The following is a 20,581-nucleotide window of genomic DNA, read 5'->3' as shown; positions in this document are numbered from 1 at the left end:
TTAAAATCGCCACAAAGAACAATTCTGTCATAATTTAAAACCAGAGTAGATAAAAATTCAGGAAGTTCTGATAAAAATCCTCCAGGCAGTTTTGGGGGGCGGTAAATTATAACAAATATGATAGGTTGCAGCCCTCCAACTTTAAGAGTGAGAACTTCAAAGGAGTTAAATTCATCACAGCGTACTTGATGACATTTAAAAGTTTTCCTATACACGCTCACTAGCCCACCACCACGACCACTGACCCTCGGTTGACTAAAACAATCATATTGAGGCGGACACAGTTCAGCTAGCTGGCTATAGTCATTCATTTGAAACCATGATTCAGTTAAAAACATAACAGATTAGATTTGCAGACAAGATAAAATCATTTAAGATAAAAGTCTTACTTGAAAGTGATCTCACATTGAAGAGAGCCATTTTAAATGAGTTTGTTTTGGGTGCTGGAGTTGGTGCAGTTGTCCTAATCCTTAAGAGATTACTAATATTTCTGTGTGGGATGTGCACATTTCGGTTTACTGGTCTATGCGTGATGATGACAGGAATAGAAGTCTTTGGAGCAGTGCTGGGAGCAGACGGCTTTACATGCCAGCAGGTGGAGACAGTTGTTTGTGGCAGTGAGGCAGAGATCTGTTCAGTGAGCGGTGGTGTGTCCAGGTGTGCTGCATGAATGATTAGTCATTCGCGTAAGTCATGTGTGGACCGCACCACATGCTGTATGTGAGCAGCTAACATTTGTGAGCCCCGTTTGTTTGGGTGAAGTCTGTCTGTCTTAAAAAGAGACATTCTTTGCCAGAAAATATTAAAGTTATCGACATAACACACACCATGAGCCCTGCAGGCGGACTGGAGCTAGTCGTGGAGGCCAAGGAGTCTACTGAAGCGGCCAGCACCGCGACCAAGAGTGGGAATGGGACCAGAGATAAAAACGGACTTTCCACACTGCTTAAAAAGTTAATAAGACGGTTAAAATCTGATTTGTGTCAGCTCAGACTGCTGAAGAGCTGTGTCATTTGTTCCCACATGGACTATCACCCTTGTGATGGAGGACCGGAGCGATGGCATCAGGTCCTGGAGTTTTTATTAAATGTCAGCCGTGGTGGCACCGGGGAAGCAGTGAGTGGTAGCGTTAAAGAAACGGATGTTTCTGGTTATGTAGAGGGGTCCCATAGCACGGTGTCCTGGATGTTAGCGGTTGCGCTAAGAGAAACAATCTGTTTGGCTTGTACTGAAGCGACATCCATAAAGCCAGTCAGAAGGGAACCTTTCTCTTTGAGTTCCTCTGAAAGTCATCGGATGTCTTCCATAAGGTCAGCAATCTTTTTGTTCGCTTTCTTAAGGAGTGTGCAGTCCTCATGGGGCAGAGTTATCTCGGCTAGCATAGTCATCGGAGCTTTGTTGTGGTCAGTAGCGTTGATAGTGTTTTTACGGTCATCTAGCTTAAAATCCATGTCGGATGACTAAAACCCTTAACCCAAGTAAAACTTAAGTTAAAAACTTAAATTAAATAAAAATGATATAAAAAATGTAACGAAAAATTGTGGATTAAAACTGGATAAGAGTCCGGTTTAAGACGGAGCTTCCGACAGGTGGCTACAGACGCCAACGCATGCGCAGAGTACAGATTACGTCAACCCAACATGAATATGGGTGGTAATAAGCTGCTAGAATATTCAATCTATTCGGTTGATTTTCTGGTGACAATGGTCTGAAATGTCATCAGTGTTGTAGGTATTTAGTCATTAATCAAAAAAGTATCGGACAAATTGTAACTTTGATAAGCTAGTAGATAAAAAGTCAGGGGATTACCAATTGTATTAGGATAGATCCTCTGGGCAGTGTGGAAGTACCATATTTAATGGTAATACAATAGTTGTCAAGGCATTTCACTAAAAAACAAAAATGTTAACCTCATTGGAAAAACCCGGGGATTACCAAAGTCAATAGGCTTCATCATCTGACAAAAATAAGATTCAAGTTGTAACAAACCTGAATTATCCTTTAAGTAATTATGATGTAGTGATGAAAAGCATACTTGATTTGCAATAGATGTGCTGAAATCTTGACCTAACTTCAGCAGACTGTATTCAGAAAGCCTTTCCTGTGTCCTGTTGTGGGTGCAGCAATATGAAACACATGTCCATAAAAACTTGACAACTTTCTCTACACTCAAAATCATCACAGCTTCAATTTGAAATGACTGTATTTACATTTCTGGCATGCAATTACTTCTGCAAATGTTAGTCATGAGCATCATCTTTCTCTGGAAAAGGGTGGTTTTACTGATGGTAAGAGCACACCCACTTTCATCCACTGCAGAAAATGTAGTAGACTGTAGACTTTTTATTACCAAAAACTCCCAGATGTCAGATGCATTGCAAGACAATGTACATGTCTCTGAGGGTCTGAAAAAGATAGGCAGCAGACCAAACCAAGCAGAGAACAAGATCTGCTAAGCTCTGTCCCACTGACTAGTCACTAACAGACAACAGTGGTTATATTTTCATTTTCATTTTCATTTTTAGAAAAAAAAATTATTCCTAGGGAGAATTCAGCAGTTACTTTATATTGGTAGGAACATTGATACCAAATGATATGCTCTTGCCCTCCTATACAATATTCAGTGAAAGCAACTGTGTCTAGATAAAAAGGGAGGCACTTATAATCTAATAAAAGACCATCGCTAAAGTGTCATAATGAGGGAAAAAAATAAAGGTGACACTGATTTGGTCAGAGAAAAATGGAGGTTGAGAGCTTGTTTTGGGAAATGCTCAGCTGTCAGGGGATGGTTGCTAAATCACTGTCAATATTATTGTAAATGCAAACAAATATTAAATCAACGACTATATGCACTCTTTACAGTTGGCAATCAAACACAGTCTAACTTGTATTGCTCAAGTACTTTAGGTGGTACTTGTGCCAGATACAACTGCATGGTGGGGGCTGCGCCACTGTGGGTAAAAACCAGCTGGAAAACTTCTGTTTTTAATAAGTGGTGGAGTGGACCAACTGCGGAGAGGGGGGCAAAGGGCTATACCAATGTGAGTGAGTGAGGAGTGAGTGATTCTAACGGTGAGAAAGTAGAAGTCCCGCTAATCAACTACACTGATATCACACTGTCAAAATACTCAAGGACAAGTAAAAGCCCTGCATTTAAAATCTTACTTAGGTGAAAGTATTGCCACCAAACGTTTGCATTCTGCATTAATATGTTCCCTGTCCCTTCTCTATTGTATCTGATTTTGTTTGATAATTGATATTCCTGCTGCGTTAATGTGTACAGTATGTTACTTTCCTGCTGTAGATGTTTAAAGTTGAGGTTAACTCCTTTAAAACCTGCTGGGTAGTTACATCTGCAGCAATGCATCATATTTTTATAAGATCATCATATGTTTGTATCACTCCTACAAGAGCCAAGTATCTCAAAAAATTCAACTTTTCATGAGCTCAGAATAGCAGGGCCCTTCTGACCCATATCTATGAGGCTGCTAACCTGAACCACTGATAATGCCAACTTGTGTGTGTGTGTGTGTGTGTGTGTGTGTGTGTGTGTGTGTGCAACTTCACACAAAATGTAGTAATGTTATTGTGAGTAGCCTCGGTTCTTTGAAGACAGGCTGCTTCATGAGAAATATTGCATATTCATATAGAAAATATTTTAGTTTTTGTTGAGCTGCATTTAGAACTGTCAAAACATTTGAAAGAAATTACCTACCGATGCTGGTGACTGCATTATGGATGAGTTATTGCTCATGCAAAGCTTTCATTGAAGGCCTTGGATTACAGAAGACCTGTTGCATGAGACATAACGTATTTATTTAAAACCACAATCTTTTCCCAACTATAAAAAAGTGCTTTTGTTGTCTTAACCCACCCCTGGCTCTGCAGGTGCACAAATTCAATTCAATTTTATTTTATAGCTCCAAATCACAGCAACCGTTCTCTCTGAGCGCTTTTCATAAAAGAGCAGGTCTAGACCGTACTCTGTGATGCCATTTACAGAGTCCCAACCGTTCCCACCAAGAGCAAGCACTAGGCGACAGAGGCGAGGAAAAACTTCCTTTTAAGAGGCAGAAACCTCGAGCAGAAGCATGGCTCAGGGTGGGCGGCCATCTGCCTCGACTGGTTGGGGATGAGAGAGAGAGGGAGAGAGAGAGAGGGTTGGAAGGAGAGAGAGAGAGGGGAGGGAGGCAGCCTACACAATATATACACAGAGGTACAGACAGTAAAGGTGATGTTGCTATAGACTGAAGGAATAATGGTACAGATATATACAGTAGTGTTAATGATAATAATCGTAATTTTAATGATTATAATAACAATAGGACTAGTAACAATAGTTGTTATAGCAGAGGGTGTCAAGTAGGAACACGGGGGCAGCAGGTGACTCGCAACCACAGATCCAGACTCCACAGCTCCAGAGCCAGAAAACCTGCAGGAAGTGATAGGAGGAAAGAGGAGAGGGACGAGAAAGCACAAGACTACCAGAAAGGGGAGAAGTTGTGTTAGTAACATGCAATAATGGGATGAGGTTGCATAGAGAGGGAGAAACAGAAGAGGAGAGAGGAGCTCAGTGCATCATGGGAAGTCCCCTGGCAGTCTAGGCAGCATAACTAAGGGATGGTTCAGGACTCACCTGAGCCAGCCCTAACTATAAGCTTTATCAAAGAGGAAAGTCTTAAGCCTACTCTTAAATGTGGAGATGGTGTCTGCCTCCTGAACCCAAACTGGAACCTGGTTCCACAGCAGAGGAGCTTGATAGCTGAATGCTCTGGCTCCTAGTCTACTTTTGGAGACTCTAGGAACCACAAGTAACCCTGCATTCTGGGAGCGCAGTGCTCTGGTCGGGTAGTAAGGTACTATGAGCTCTTTAAGATAAGATGGTGCCTGACCATTAAGTACTTTGTAGGTGAGAAGAAGGATTTTAAATTCTATTCTGGATTTTACTGGAAGCCAATGCAGAGAAGCTAAAACAGGAGAAATATGAGCTGTGTCTCACTTCAGGGACCGCATCCTTCGAAGGGCGTGGCCTTCGCGACCTACGAAGGCCAAACAGACCGTTGTTAAATGAGACGGTCTGGTCTACGGAGGACTGTCTATTTCTTCATCAACTGACCCCGCCCTTACCCATGAGTGGGGAAGCGCCACTCCTGTCGCCTAGCAACCTTCACAGCTGCGGTCCACCGGCAATGGCGACGAATATTTTAATTTTAATATTTTACCTCTTAATAGAGGAACTAGAGCTACTTCACCGCCGGCGCCACCGCATGATTTATCTCAGGCTGAGAGACGACCCTGGCCAGGTAAATAGTGGGGGAAAGTAACTAAGAAACGTTACATTTTATATGTATTTAGGTACTATAGGCTTCCTAAAGCTAACAGTGATGTTAACCTCAGTTAACGTAGTTTATTGCTACTGCCATTTCACTTTAACAACATAGGTTTCTTTAAATATGAAAATTAACCTTACTTAAATATTAAAATATTGACACTGTTTTTGTCATTGATCAGCTAAAGCAAGGTGAATAGAAAGATATACAAGCCTTATCTAACTAAGCTCTCTACACTTCATAACAGTTGTTCTTCTCCTTTTTATCCCTACACCAGCCCTGGCCCCTGTACTGCAGGATAAATTTGAGAGTTCCTTTGCTGGACAGGTTTTTTAACCTGCAGGACACACGGTCGGATTTCCGGTTGAGCAGGGAGGCCCTGGGAGTGTTATTGGGCCTCCTAAACCACGAACGGAGACACGGATGGGGTGCCACGATTGAGACCCTGGTGTTTCTCTTCTGGCTGGCAAGCGGGGCATCATACAGGGTGGTCTCCAGAGTGTTTACAATGCCTCGATTCACTGTCCACCGCTAGTCCACAGAGTCACTGAGGAGGTGGTGGCCATTCGCCACAAGGTCATACACCTACCCAAGACCCAGGGTGAGTTACAACCAATATCCCGTGGGTTTGCAGGGCTGGCAAGACACAGAGCCTTTTTTAAAGCAGCTGGAGCAATCGACGGCTGCCATGTCCGCATCAAGCCACCGAGCGGCCCTGATGATCAGTGCTACAGGAACAGGAAACGTTTTCATCCATCATCCTGAAGGCTGTTTGTGACCATCAGGGCCGCTTCATTGACACTTACGTGGGCCGGCCTGGGTCGGTCCACTACTCCAGAGTGCTCCGCTACAGCCCACTGTACAGGAGTTCACTCTACCCTCCTCCAGGGCATTTCATCCTTGCAGACAGAGGGTACCCGTGCCTCCAACACCCACTCCCCCTCATCACTCCCTACAAGAAGCCAATACAAGGTGTGGGAGCCCAGCGCTTCAACAGCCATCACTCCAAGGCACGATCCATTATAGAGCGTGCTTTTGGGATGATGAAGACCAGGTTCCGGGCCATCTTCCTGCAACCGCTGGAGGTGCACCACACCTTTGTACCTCACGTGAGTATTTTCTATATTGTACTAATGAGTAAATCAACGACTGATTCATCAAAAAGCATAAATGTTCAGACTGAAATATATTTTTAACCATTTCAGGTCATAACAGCATGTGCCACCCTCCACAACATCTGCCTTGGTGCTGGTGACATTGTGGCCCCAGAGGATGAGCCTGGGGAGGATGAGGCGTTGGAGACAGTTATCGGTGCTCCCTGGCGTGACCAGCAGAGGTGTCTGCCCTGGAGGAGGTGCCCCCTGACCACCAATATTTTTAACAGGCAAGTAAAAGATCGGTAAATTCCTATTCATATCCTAACAATTTTGCCTGTTGAAATATTTTGTAGATTTATTTTGTCAAAATAAGATTGTGAATTAGTATTTTGTGTGCACTGCCTATTATTCTTGCTTCTTACTAAAACATCTTAGTGACATGGCAGCCGTCGATTGAACCAGCCCTGCAAACCCACTGATGGACGATGCGGTGGACAGTGGAGAGATGCATCCACTCCTGCAACACACTGACCAGGGTCTTTATTGTGGCAGCCCATCCAGGTCCAGCAGCATCACCAGGGTCTCCCTGCTCAGAATAAATGTTGTAAATATGCTGTTAGTTATAAAGACCACAGAAAATAAAATCATTTATTTAACAAATATTTTATTTGAATTGATTAATAAATATTTTATATATTATTATTTAAGGATTTATTTTTTATTTATTTTTCGGCAAGTCTCTCTAGTAGAGAGAACAGCCTGTCCATTCTCTACTCTGCCTCTCTCTGCAACCTCATGTCTTCCTTCAGTAGCTGAAGCAGCTCATCCTCTCTGTCCCTCTTCCTCTTTCTCTTTCTCAGCTGGCTCTCCTCCTCCTCTTCCTCCTCCTGGTCACCCACTGCACCATTTGGCCCTGGTGTGTCTTCAGGGATAGAGGCAATTACGACAGGTGGGGTGGTGGAATGCCTCTGTCCCAACATCTCATCCATGAGGACAAACCAGGGCCAAATTGCAGCAGTGAGCTTCCCCCCTACACCCTCTCCTGACTCTGGACACTTGCAATCCTAAGGCACAGGAAATAAATCATGGTAAATAACAACAGCAGAAAAACAAATTTCAGCAACTGTGTTTATTAACGTGCATGGCTGAAATGAATATAATATGAATAACGTACATGGTAAATGTATGTATTATATTAAAACAGGGTTGTAAGATGAATGCGGTTTATATTTCCCTTTATGCTGCACAGTGAACGATTTATACAAAAATGTATACAGAATATATCAATTTCAAATCATACATACATACTTTGTTGTCCTAATCACAGAGAAACAAAAGAAATAAGAAAGATAAGATGAGATAAGAAAAACCTTTATTTGTCCCACAGTGGGGAAATTGCGGTACATAGTAATTGTGTGAAGACTGGAAAGGGTGACAGGGCATGACAGTGACACAAAAACATAACAAAGGGCTGCCCCATTTAATAGTTGTCTTATTGTTAAAGGCTTTGAATAGGATGGCGGCTCATTTAACTGTAACTTTAAGTACACGATGATTAAGTGCAGATCTTGCAAAAGGGCTATTGATACTTTAATTACCTCCAAGCCACGTTGGCAGAAAACTTTGCCCCGGTGAAGAGGTGGTCGCTCTCCCCCCTCAATTTAATAAAGAGGGCAGTTTGCTCCTTGCTCCCTAAAACAAAACGACATGTTCAAGTAAGTTTTATGCTTCACATCACCAAACAGTAAGCAGCATAAATCGCAAAATAACCTAGTTACATTAACCGTATACTATATCCCAAGGTTTTTGTAAGCGTTACTAACGTTAACGGTGTGAAAACCAAGCAGGGTTCACAACCCGTCTAACGTTAAAGTAGTCTAACGTTACGTGTTAACGTTATTTTCATGTACATAATATTAAGTGTAAGTGATGTATAATATCGCGACAATCTCGGTAAGACGCAGGTCTGACCTGAACCTCTTCGATTTTAAGTGAAGACATTAAAGGCTTTATTTTTCAGGTTGTAACTTGCCCAGCCGATTTGCATTTAACGTTAACGTTAGCATCAGTAACCTCAGGTAACATTAACTTAAAGTTAGCTCGCCAGTTAATCACTTAACTCACGTTAACTTCCACAAAACTATTCTCTAAACGACACATTGCGCTTTTATGCCTCTTGTTATTTTTACATTTGTGTAGTTGGCTTTTGAAGTGAGTTGAAATCCAATACTTACATTTATAAGTAAAATCCGGGGGGCTGAACTCCACAGCCACAGCCGATGCCATAATTTACGCTGGGACAATCAACCGGCGCGCAATGAATGTCAGGATACCTGGGGCTGCAAAGGATCCAGCTTTTGGATCCTCCAAACGGACGAAAAGAAGGCTGCATTTGTCGGCCGCATTTGAAGGAGACTTCGAAATGGGACAGCCTAGTCGCATAGACTCTGACATATTCGGTCTTCAAATGCAGCCTTCGAAGGATGCGGTTCCTGAATTGAGACACAGCTATGATCTCTTTTCCTGGTTCCTGTCAGAACACGTGCTGCGTCATTCTGGATCAGCTGAAGAGTCATAATGGACTTTTTCGAGCAGCCTGATAATAAAGAATTGCAGTAATCCAGCCTAGAAGTAACAAATGCATGGAATAGTTTTTCTGCATCATTTTTAGACAGGATATTCCTGATTTTCGCAATATTACGTAGGTGAAAAAAGGTGGTCCTTGAAATTTGCTTAATGTGGGACTTAAAGGGACTATATGTAAGTTTTTCAATGAAAGTAATCAAATTTTCATTGCCTTATTGTTAATGGGCTCAAAACTCACTTGTAAATGAAGCACACGCCTGTTTTCTCCGTTGCTTGCATCAGCCACTATTCTGCTTGTAATGTGAGGTCTCCGGGTCGGATTCAGCTCTGTGCGAGCTCCCGAGCCCCTCTCAGACTACAGCGACAACATGGCAGCTTACGACAGGCAGTCCACTAACACCATAAAACAACAGGCTCCACGTAAGGATACAAAACAACAATAAAGGTTTATGTGCTGAAGCCCATCAGACCAAACAGGTCTCGAGTAAGAACAAATTGAGCATTAGTAAAGCTGGAGAAACACAGAGAAAGCCACGTTAGCTCGCCGGCTAACGCCAAGCAGTTGCTAATGTTATCCGGTGCAAAGTTGTATTACGCTAGTATACTAATGCCTATTATGATGCAGCCAGGAGCAGCCAGCTAACGCTACAGTAGCTCGGACCTGCAGCTGTTTGCTTCGTAACGTTCACTTTAGGTTTATTGTCGTTTTACCAATACTCAGGTACACAGCTTCTCCGGCTCTCAGTTGCTGTAACTAACGTGACCCACATAGTATACAACACTGCAACAAAATGGTCATAACAACACAGAGGAAGAGCCATCCACTAACACTAGTTACAGTAAAGTCACTTACTGCGGTCTAACTGTTATAAAGTGTGACCCAGTCTCGTTATAATATTCAGTCCAGCTCACTACCCGTTTCATTATCATCCAATACATGTACGTGTGCTGACATTGCTTAGCCTCTGAAGACAGATTCACAGATAAGTAAAGTTAGTTACTGAAAACAGTAGGCGAGCTAACGATGTAGCACGTCGGCTAAATGCAGTAAATGTAACGTTATCATGTAACGAGCATAGATTAGTAATAGAAAAGTTACTAGTTTCTAAGTAAAACTATTACTGTAACGTTGCAGTGGGAATTTACCTGAGTTTCCAGCTCTGTCTGTTCTCCCTGCCTGTCTATAGCCGCTGTCACTCTGCATTTTTTCGGGAGGATTGTGCCAATATGCGGCTAGCTGCGTTGCATGAAAGGTACGGCGCTGGTGTTGATCTGCCTCTGAGATGGGAACATTGAAGTAACAGAGCCTGAACATGTCTGAGTGAAAAGCCACAGCCGGCATGCTGGTGTTTCTGCGTTTATTGAAGGATTTCTGTATGAAAGCGGTTGTGTTTCGGATTATGCTCGCTCATGAGTTCAAGCGAGCATGCATATGAGCACACACCTGGTTGCAATCTTAGAACCGCACCGCTAGTGGCTGCTGGAAACTACATAATGCCCCTTTAAACGACATGTCCTGATCAAAGATAACTCCAAGATTCCTCATAGTGGTGCTGGATGCCAGGGCGATGCCATAAAGGGAAACTTCATCTTCAGATAATGCATCACGGAGGAGCTTGGGACCCAGAACAATAACTTCAGTTTTATCCATGTTTAACATTAGAAAATTACAGGTCATCCAGGTTTTAACATCCTGAAGGCACAATTGAAATTTAGCTAACTGATTAGTTTCATCTGGCTTGATCGATAGATATAACTGAGTATCATCTGCATAACAATGGACGTTTTATGGAGTGTTTCCTGATAATATTGCCTAAAGGAAGCATATATAAAGTGAAGAGGATTGGTCCGAGCATAGATCCTTGTGGAACCCCATGACTAAATTTGGCGTACATGGAGGATTCATCGTTAACATGTACAAACTGAAATCGATCTGATAAATAAGACTTAAACCAGGTTACAGCGGTTCCTTTAACGCCAATGAAATGTTCTAGTCTCTGTAATAGGATCTGATGGTCAATGGTATCAAATGCAGCACTAAGATCTAATAAAACCAGCACAAAGACTTTGTCGGATGCAATAAGGAGGTCATTAGTAATTTTCACCAGTGCTGTCTCTGTGCTATGATGAACTCTACAAATCACTTTTGCTCCACATTTCTCTGTGGTGCAAAAGACAGAGCACTCTTTTCATTTGTGAGTGAAAAAAACTGCATTTGAAACTGGTGGCAGCAGATTCAAGTAGTTGTAGTTGTTGATTTGTGCAAAACATCTATTATCATGCGGATGCGCAAAACTGTATATTCTATGACTTTACTTTTTTTTGATATGGGTGTGTGAATGCGTTTATCACCATATTCACTGCAGCAAAATGTGAGCGCATGAGAAACACACTACCATGGTGTAGCTGCAGCCTTTATTCTGCTCTGAACAGAGTCATGTGTCTGCGATAGTATAACAAAACATTAGAAGACTTGGGATCAGGTGACCACCTTCCTCTAAACAGATCAAGGATACATAAAATAATAAATAAAAGAAGCACAATGAATATATCCTAATGTAACAGAGTAAAAGTAATGTTTTTTTCTAAACATCTACAGAGATGCATTACTCTGGCAAGTACAATATACTCAAAACGAGTAGGCTTACATATAACACAGTAAATGTAACTCTTTACTGCCGATCCAGAAACCTCATATCTATAGTTAATCACTGACATGGACCATTTTACTGCACAAGGAGTACTTTTTAACTTTTTCAACTTCAAGCTCTCCCAACGTTTTTTTTGTTGTTGTTGTTGTCTCATTTGTAACCCACGTTGATGTTGGCGAAGCCAAAGAAGATTTCTCACATTGAACAATAAAGTTTCTAAACTAACCTATTTCAATACTTCATCATGGTTTTAATTACAGTTGTTACGCAGTGCAAAAACTGAGAAATTATGATTTGTTGATGTAAAACAGTAATTAATTAAGCATCCACCTTGGTACAGAGAGGTAATTTATAGGCCTACATATAGTGTGAAGAAAATTGTTTTAAAATCCAGGACCACCCCATCAGATGATAAAGCTCCTGGATGAGCGGAGAACCATTTTGTGTAATAAATCCTGTAAATTAGGCTGTTTGTTTTGACTTGAAATGCAACAGTGAACTTTTCTTTTGTGGTAAATGTTTGATCTTTCTTTTTGTTCTCTCCTCTGACTTCATGTTAAAGTGTTTGACGATGGCATTACTGAAGACGTGGTGCCTCCTGCCCCTCGCTGCTCTCCTCCTTCTATTTATCGTTCCTTCATCAGCTGAAGTGGTGAGGTCGATGTCAGACTGTGCAGAGTTTCTTCTTCTAAACAAGACACCAGAAGTCCCAGGAATCTTGGAGGGAGGGAACATCCTGGACCAGAACAGATATAAACCCATTTGCCAGACTTGGAGAAACACAAAACGTTTTTTGATGCTCTACGACACCAAAAACAAGATCCCAGTGTTTTCTGCTAACAAGTACAGAGGAGATGGTGTCAGGAGGAGACCCACAGGGAAAGGTCTTTGGAAGAAAGAACCACAGGTAAGGTTTTAAAAAAAAAAAAAAAAAAAAAAAAAGAAGCTTTTTTTTTTAAATTCAAAACTATAATGTTGTATTTTTGAGTTAATTCTACATGAATAACATCTGTGCCTCCACATGCACAGCTTCAGAAACACATTGATCTGAATTTAACAAATTATATTTTTTGTAAATGGACATAAACCTTGATGATACTGCAATCCTACATAGTAGATCTGTCATGGTAGATACTAGTAGACATGGTCGAATCAGAATTGTCAAGGATCGTCTGATTAGTCCACTATTGGGGGGGTTCCTCATGGATCTATTCCAAGTTGCCTACTGTTTAAAAACAAAATAATATTCTTTGTGTGGTTCATCAATGATGATCCCTCAAAGTTCACGCACAACTCTGCACATCACCAGCATGGCTGGTGCTCGCTCCCTCTTCTACCACAGGCACACACGTTACGCCAACACATGCGCGCTGATTTCGCCACAATTTTGGATTTATTTATTCACTAGAAAAATAAATATTTAAAGCTTCTTTCTTTTTACATGTTTATTTGCAACATTATATGCTAATATTTATATCATAAAGGCTGTATATTATTGTACTGGGAGAACACCAGTAGTTCTATGTAAAATCAGACTTTGAGCAATCCCACACAGCCAAAATGGTATGATCCTCGTTTCATGACTTCACAGCGAAGATTCGACAGTCAGATTGGGAGTCGAATCAGGCTCCTCCTATCGAAGCATCGTTTCTTAGACTATTTGGGGTAACCCCTACTACATAGCTGAAAAAGGATGTATGAACTAATATAAATCTGGTTGTGCTGCCGTGACCAAATTGCCTACAGCTAATTAACAACTGACCACAGCAACTACTCTAACACTAGTTGACTTAACGGACCTCTACATGCTGATACTGCCACTACTAGGCTGTATAATAGCACATTACTATGATTTTAATATTAGTTTTTAGCTTTTTAAGTTATCATGTTTATCATTTATTGAGTGATCTACAAGTATTTTATTTTCTGTAATATTGTAACAAGTTGTCCCTAAATGACAACAAACTTTAAGCCTCACTGAATGCCGTGGCTAAAAACTGATGTTATCAAGTTTGCTTTGTAAAATGAATCTATCAAAATAAGTAAACCTTACTGTCTAAGTTTGCCCAGTATCATGTTAAGAGATTGCTGAATACATTTAAAATTACATCATCTTTTTTAACCAATAGATAACTGTATATTTAATCTAATGTATTACTACCCTGCCTGTATTATTAACTGCTATTCAATTGTTACAGCTTGAGAACAACAACAAGATCATGACGCCAGCAGAAATGTACAGCCACCAGCCTGTGAACACTGATTACAGAAACATTCGGTCAGTCGAAAGAGGGGATTTATTTCCAAGCTCTTATGCATTTCCGGTAAATAAGAAGATATCTACCTTTGCCCTGACCAACATTGTTCCACAAAAAAAGATATTCAACAAGAGAAGCTGGAGCAGAATGGAGAAGTGCATGAAATGTGTACTGGATAAATACTGCATCAACAACGACAACTTTCCTGAAGGCTTTGTGGTAAACGGAGCACAGCCCAGCACCAACAACTTGCTCAACAACAAGGTTAATATTCCCTCCATGCTCTGGTCAGCATTCTGCTGCTACAGTCACAGTGAGAATAAGTGGCTAGCCAGTGCATACTGGGGCGAAAACACTAAAGATAGTTATACTTATACTGAGACCTTGGCAGAGCTCCACAGTAAACTGAGCAGAGAAAACACTTCAGGATTTGAAGTTTTTCCTGGAACACAATGTCCTCTCAACACCACAGTCATTCAGTTATACCCAAACCTAAAGAAAGATTGCAAATGCCCACCACCCATTTCATCTGCCCCTAACGTTACCACATCTGACCAACTTTCTACCATATCTGCCTGCATCAGATCCTCCTGCACTTCAGAGCCATTGAGCATGCGTCATTTTATTAATGTGAGGGGCAAAAAGTGTGTGAGTGTGTTGTGTCTCTCAAGAACGTATGGTTTCTCAGTATATGTTTATAGAACAAGTGGTTGTTCAGAAGAATTTCGTCCAAGAAAACATAGGCATATCTGCTGTACTTAATATGGTAAGACTTTAGCAGCTTTCAGTTTGCAAATGGTATCTTTATCCAACAAAATTCTCAGCTCACAAGCTTGTCCTTCACAAACAACTGTCTCAGTCCACTATTTAGTGAGTCGAACTGAATGGCCTGCCGTATTTCAGTTTAGTGAAACATTTTCTTGCCTTGTCTTTTTTTAGGCTTTATTCTGAGCTGTTTTGTAATTGAGATTCTTTATATAGCTTAACATAGTGTGCATGATTTAATTCAATTAATTAATTAACTTTATTTTACCTCTTATTTTTACCTCTTTGATGTGTGCTTGAATGTTCTAATACATTTATTTGCCTTATGTACAACATTTTGATCAAATCATTGAATCAAATAAACAGTATGTAATATTAACGAGAAAAATGCACATATACACGGTTTACAGGCAGTGAATTTATTATATGACCAGTACCAATGTGCATCTTAAATGACTTATCTAGAAAGACAGAATATTGTTTCACAAAACAGACCTTAATTCAACACTTCATCAAGCATTTCTTGAGTATTTTATGAAATAATTCCTGCTGTAACAGTGTTTATATGCAGTTTTTGCCTTTGTTCTTTTGTCTCTTTTGGTCTTTAGATTTTTCAGATGTTAAATTGTTTAATCACATATTAAACTGTTTAATCAATGTTATGGTTTGCCTGCTACTGTTCATATACATTTCATGAAATAAATATAAAACTTATGAATGACTGCATCTTTGTAATTCCACTAGCTTCCACTTGGTGTCCTTTTGTATTCCCACATGTATCCACGACCTTTCTCTCTATTTATCCTCCCAAAATACGATTAAAATGGCCCAGACGGTTTGGTTTTTGTACCCCCGTACCTGCACCAGCCACATGCGACTCTGTGCAGAGACAAGTCAGGAGAGGTCTAGGTAAGTCACACACATTTGTTGCCTATGTTGTACCATATTACATATCACTGAATGATATAACTTTATTTTTGATGGCTCTGTCTTCAAGAGGACTGTTATTCCAAGCAGAACCTGATGTGGAAGGGTCCACATAGGAGACCACCTTGCATGTATCGTGTTACATGTCAGGCACGATCACACAGGAAAAGAACTTCAGTTCACTGACAAAGTCATAGCTTGTACTCTTCAAAAATAGAAATTGAATTACATTACATTCTGTTCCTAACACCATGACCATCACAAATTATTTTCAGTAGAAAATAAAGCATAAACGAGGAGGTAGCCTAAATTACATTTTATCATTACTGTTTGAAATGAGGCTACAGATGTCCCCTATTATGTAAATATAAATAACCACAAGTGGTAATGGAAATTTTATGGCAAAACTTGCATAAACTTGTTGTAGACAATGAAAATAAAAACATCATTTTTACCTTTTTTTTTCAGAAATACAATAGAAGTGCAGTATAACAAAATATTTATAGAAAAAAATTAAATAAATCAAGTGGTGGGGGGAATATGAATTCATTTATATAAAAATGTAATAATAAATAAAATGTAAACTATACATTTATTTGATGCCTTGATGATGCTGAGGCAGGTTTGTGAGTACTTGTGTGAAACTGTATGACCATGCCAGAGGGCCTGAAAGGAAATGTATAAGCCGGGAATGAAACCCATACAGTGTCCCTGATCCTCCAAACAGAATAAATGGAGATGACAAGTCTGTTTCCCTGGCCTAAAGACCCATGTTGCCAATAGATAGATGTGTATAGGCACCACAGAGGTCCTCTCTGTTGTCATCCCCAGGCTCCCTGATGTGGCCTAATGCCGCAATGTCCTCCTGGTACGGCCTGTGAATGTGAATAAAGCCTTATTCAAGTCAGTACTGGGAGAAGTTTGGCAATAGGCTCACACAGTTCGCTGGCTCCTGGCCACAGCATTTCTTCTCCTGGTTCGTAGGCATTTTACTATAATTACCACAAGTAAACCAAGGTACTCCTGGCACTCCGGCTAAAGAGTCAGGCACCACTCCTGTGCTAATGCATCATCAGGGCATCAAAAACTAGGCCTGGCTGCCTCTCCAGCAGAAGGGTGGAGAGCTTGGGGTGTAAAAAATGTCCATAAACTGACCACCTTCTCTTCAGAAGAAACTAGCTTCAGTTTGAAACTAGTGTATTCACATTTTTGCCATGCAACTACTTCTGCAAAGGTCCGTCATGAGCATCATCTTTCTCTTGAAAAGGGTGGTTTGTTGGTTTTACTGATGATAAGAGCACACCCATAAAAAATACAAAACTGCACATCTGCCATGTTTATGTTTGTGTACTAATAATGAGCTTCTTCAAATATGTTAATCTGAATCTTTTTATACACAACTTGGTAATTGCATCTTTTAGTGCCACAGGCTTTCTGAAATTTCCCTGCGGCTAAATGAAAATTTAAACAGAAAGAAAGACAAATACTAATCAAATTGATACAAAAACAATGCAACTCATGAAAGCAGCAAAATAAGTTAGATATTTATTTATAACTGCATACTTTTTATCACCAAAAAACCCTGGTCTAAGATAGATGCTACCCTTGATTAAGTCATGAATAATTTATGCTTTTTTAGCAACTGTTTTTTTTTTAATTGTTGTGACAATGCACATGAATTGCATGCTTGATCGCTTCCCTATAAATTGAGTGCAGTTAAAAGATAAAGTGCTTTCTTAAATCAAAAAAATCAACAATTATTACATTTCCCAATAAAACCTAATTTGGAAAACAATTACTGATGTTTACTTAAACATCGTTTAAAATATGGTTCACATGAACTTTGAGAACCACTGGATGGATGTGTGAGCTTGCTTTACTAAGGTTAACTAAACACAAAGTACTTATAGAAATGTCACAAGTCCTCACACCTAAATGGCAAAATAGGTCATTGTCAGTTAACTCCAAACAATATTTATGACTGTACCCGAAAACAATATATTTGACCGTTGGAAGGTACAAGACCATCAACAGAACTTAAGTAGGCTATGTTACGTAAGTCACATGACGTTAAACATGTCAACAATGTGAGACACTTGCAGTTTGGTTTGGTTTAGGCAACAAAACTACTTGGTTTCAAATAAGTACTTGTGATGTAAGTCAAATTAATTAAATAATGTTATTTAACTTAAAAGTCTAAATATGTCTATGTTGACTTTGTTTCACACGGCAAAATGCATCAATCTCCTGAGTGAGATTCCTGAGCTTACTTGACCCATCTGACCCAACCATACACCTCCCGACATGAACTTTGTTGCTCTTTATACTACGTAACCTGACCTGGTGAGGACGGGCTGTAATTTCATAAGATTTGTAGATATTTAGTCATTAATCAAAAAAGTATCGGACAAATTGTAACTTTGATTAGCCAGTAGATAACACATTCACATTACTTTTATTCATTTATTTTATCCAAAGCGACTTACAATTGCTATATATGTCAGAGGTTGCACGCCCCTGGAGCAACTAGGGGTTAAGCGTCTTGCTCGGGGACACAATGGTGTCTCACTAAAAAACTGAAATTTTAACTGCATGGAAAAACCCGGGGATTACCAAAGTCAATAGGCTTCATCATCTGACAAAAATAAGATTCAAGTTGTAACAAACCTGAATTATCCTTTAAGTAATCATGATGTAGTGATGAAAAGCATACTTGATTTGCAATAGAGGTGCTGAAATCTTGACCTAACTTCAGCAGACTGTATTCAAAAAGCCTTTCCTGTGTCCTGTTGTGGGTGCAGCAATATGAAACACTGACGACTTTCTCTTCACACACTGAAAATCATCCAAACCACAAAATCACAGCTTCAATTTGAAATGACTGTATTTACATTTCTGGCATGCAACTACTTCTGCAAATATTAGTCATGAGCGCCAACTTTCTCCTGAAAAGGGTGGTTTTACTGATGGTAAAAGCACACCCACTTTCAGCCACACACTGCTGTGTGAACCGGAGGACACCAGTTTAGATGTTTTTTTAAGAAACCTGAGTGGTGGTAAACTTTATGTTATTAATCTTTGTATTTGTTTGTTTTTTTGTTCTTTTACAAATTTTCAGAAAATACAAAACTGCACAGCTGCCATGTTTAATATTCAGTTTCTTGAAACGTTTTAACCTAAATCTCTTTATATGTAGATAAACTGTCCCACCTTGGTAATTACACCATCAATAAGGACATTCTGATATTAATTTTAACAGACAAAAGACAAAGTAATAGCCTTTGTAACTTAGTGTGCAGTTGTGTATGCATTGATGTGCAAATTCAGTATATTGATGACATGGACCATTTTACTGCACAATGAGTACTTTTTAACTTTTTTTCTTTTTTTTTTTTACTGTTGTTAGTTAAACTGTGATTTTTGGCTGCTAACAGTATACAGAGAGGTAATTTATAGGCACAATAGACACTCCTCCAAATATGACATTCAGACTTTTGTCGAACGAGAATAGGCCTATAAAAGTTGAATCTGTCACAGGGCAGCCACAGTCCCTTAGATCTGTAGACCCTCAGTCTCCCGTCTTGTTTTAACTTGATGGTATTGTAACCCTATCTTCCCAGTGGTGAGCCCCAAAGCGGCCTCTGCGTTGTGTTAGGTGAATTGTACCGGGGCAAGAAGGATAGACAGAGGACACCCAGTGGTGGTAGAGACAGAACACACTCTCCCGGTGTATTGGCTTGTAAAACACAAAACAGAAACTAAACCACGCTGGCTGTGGAGGGTGAATAAGACGATGGCAAAACAAACAACAGAAGGAGAACGAGAGAAAGAGAAAAGGCACAGCTGAGATGGAGAAAATCAGGTGTAAACAGCCGTTAAATGCTGTAAAATTAAATTGTCCTATATCTTCATGATTAAGGGACATGGTGGTGTTTAAAAAAGAAATAAACATAGACTGCTAGTAGGAATGCCCTTATGTCACATCATATCGTCATATCACAACTAGGCTACCTTTCCAGAAGTGATTCGTTTTAATAAGCCTGTGTACTCATGCTATGTAGGAAAGCAGAAGCTGCATTTGTGTGGGAATAATTGGGAAAATAAAGACCTGTATACTCGTTTGAGGTGGAAGTATCTCCAGTTACTTAGAGCTAACCGGGCCTCATGATGATAAACATATATCCAGTCAAAGCTCCGAGGGAATGCAGATGCAAAACAAACACTCCAAAAGTGCACAAAAATTATATAGGCCTACATAAAATTTTAATCATGTTGCCTTAATTGTGGATTTTTTCTTAGAAAAGAATAATTTGTTATTCTTTGCTCTCTTTTTTTCTAATGCAGATAATTTCAATCTATATAGTATTTACAGCTGTTAAATAAATTAAATAAATTAACAGTGTTCCTGATGAATTTTTCTTTTCAGTTAAGTTTTTATCTTTTCAATTAATTTTTCACACCTATGCAGCATTTTTAGTATATACAATAAGAAGCAATTCAAAAAAACAACACACACCCTTATCAGAGCTAATGATGATATTAGTACATTTTAGCATGCCAATTTTAGCACACCATAGTCAACGTTAATCATATATAATGTAATTTCCAACAACAAAAATGTGGCTAGTGAAAATGCTGTGAGGCTAGTAGTCTAACTTTGGAAAACCACTAGCCACATTGGCTAATGAGCAAAAAAGTTAATGTCAAGCCCTGCATGCAAATATATGTTTGTTTAAAAATAAAACATACTGATTACTTATAATATGAAAAATATGTTAACACCAACTCATAGGCACTTTTGGTCTATTTATAGGCCTACATAATTACCATTGTATATTTGAAACTGATGTATAACGCAATTTAGACTTAATTTTTCAGTGATTTTATGCATTTCAACCAGTGAACCCAACAGCTGTGCAGTATGCGGTCTCCACGTGCTTATGTCATGTGACGTAGTTCACGTGATT

General features: G+C 39.7%; 1 protein-coding gene and 1 long non-coding RNA gene across 2 annotated transcripts in view; one reads left to right on the top strand and one right to left on the bottom strand.

Annotated features, from left to right (window-relative positions):
* LOC123980627 (CD276 antigen-like) overlaps nt 1–20,581 on the top strand; it is a 50,527-nt gene that overhangs the window by 4,077 nt on the left and 25,869 nt on the right. The gene's annotated exons all lie outside the window — the stretch shown is intronic.
* LOC123980628 lies at nt 7,209–8,742 on the bottom strand. The gene is made up of 3 exons (XR_006827532.1): nt 8,662–8,742; nt 8,026–8,119; nt 7,209–7,491 (listed from the first exon to the last, which is right to left on the bottom strand). It is a non-coding gene; the product is annotated as an uncharacterized LOC123980628 (long non-coding RNA).

This window comes from Micropterus dolomieu, linkage group LG12 (genome assembly GCF_021292245.1).
Source record: "Micropterus dolomieu isolate WLL.071019.BEF.003 ecotype Adirondacks linkage group LG12, ASM2129224v1, whole genome shotgun sequence".
NCBI classification, from domain to species: Eukaryota; Metazoa; Chordata; class Actinopteri; order Centrarchiformes; family Centrarchidae; genus Micropterus; species Micropterus dolomieu.
Note: the sequence above shows the minus strand (reverse complement) of the source record. Positions and strands in the feature narration are given on the sequence as shown.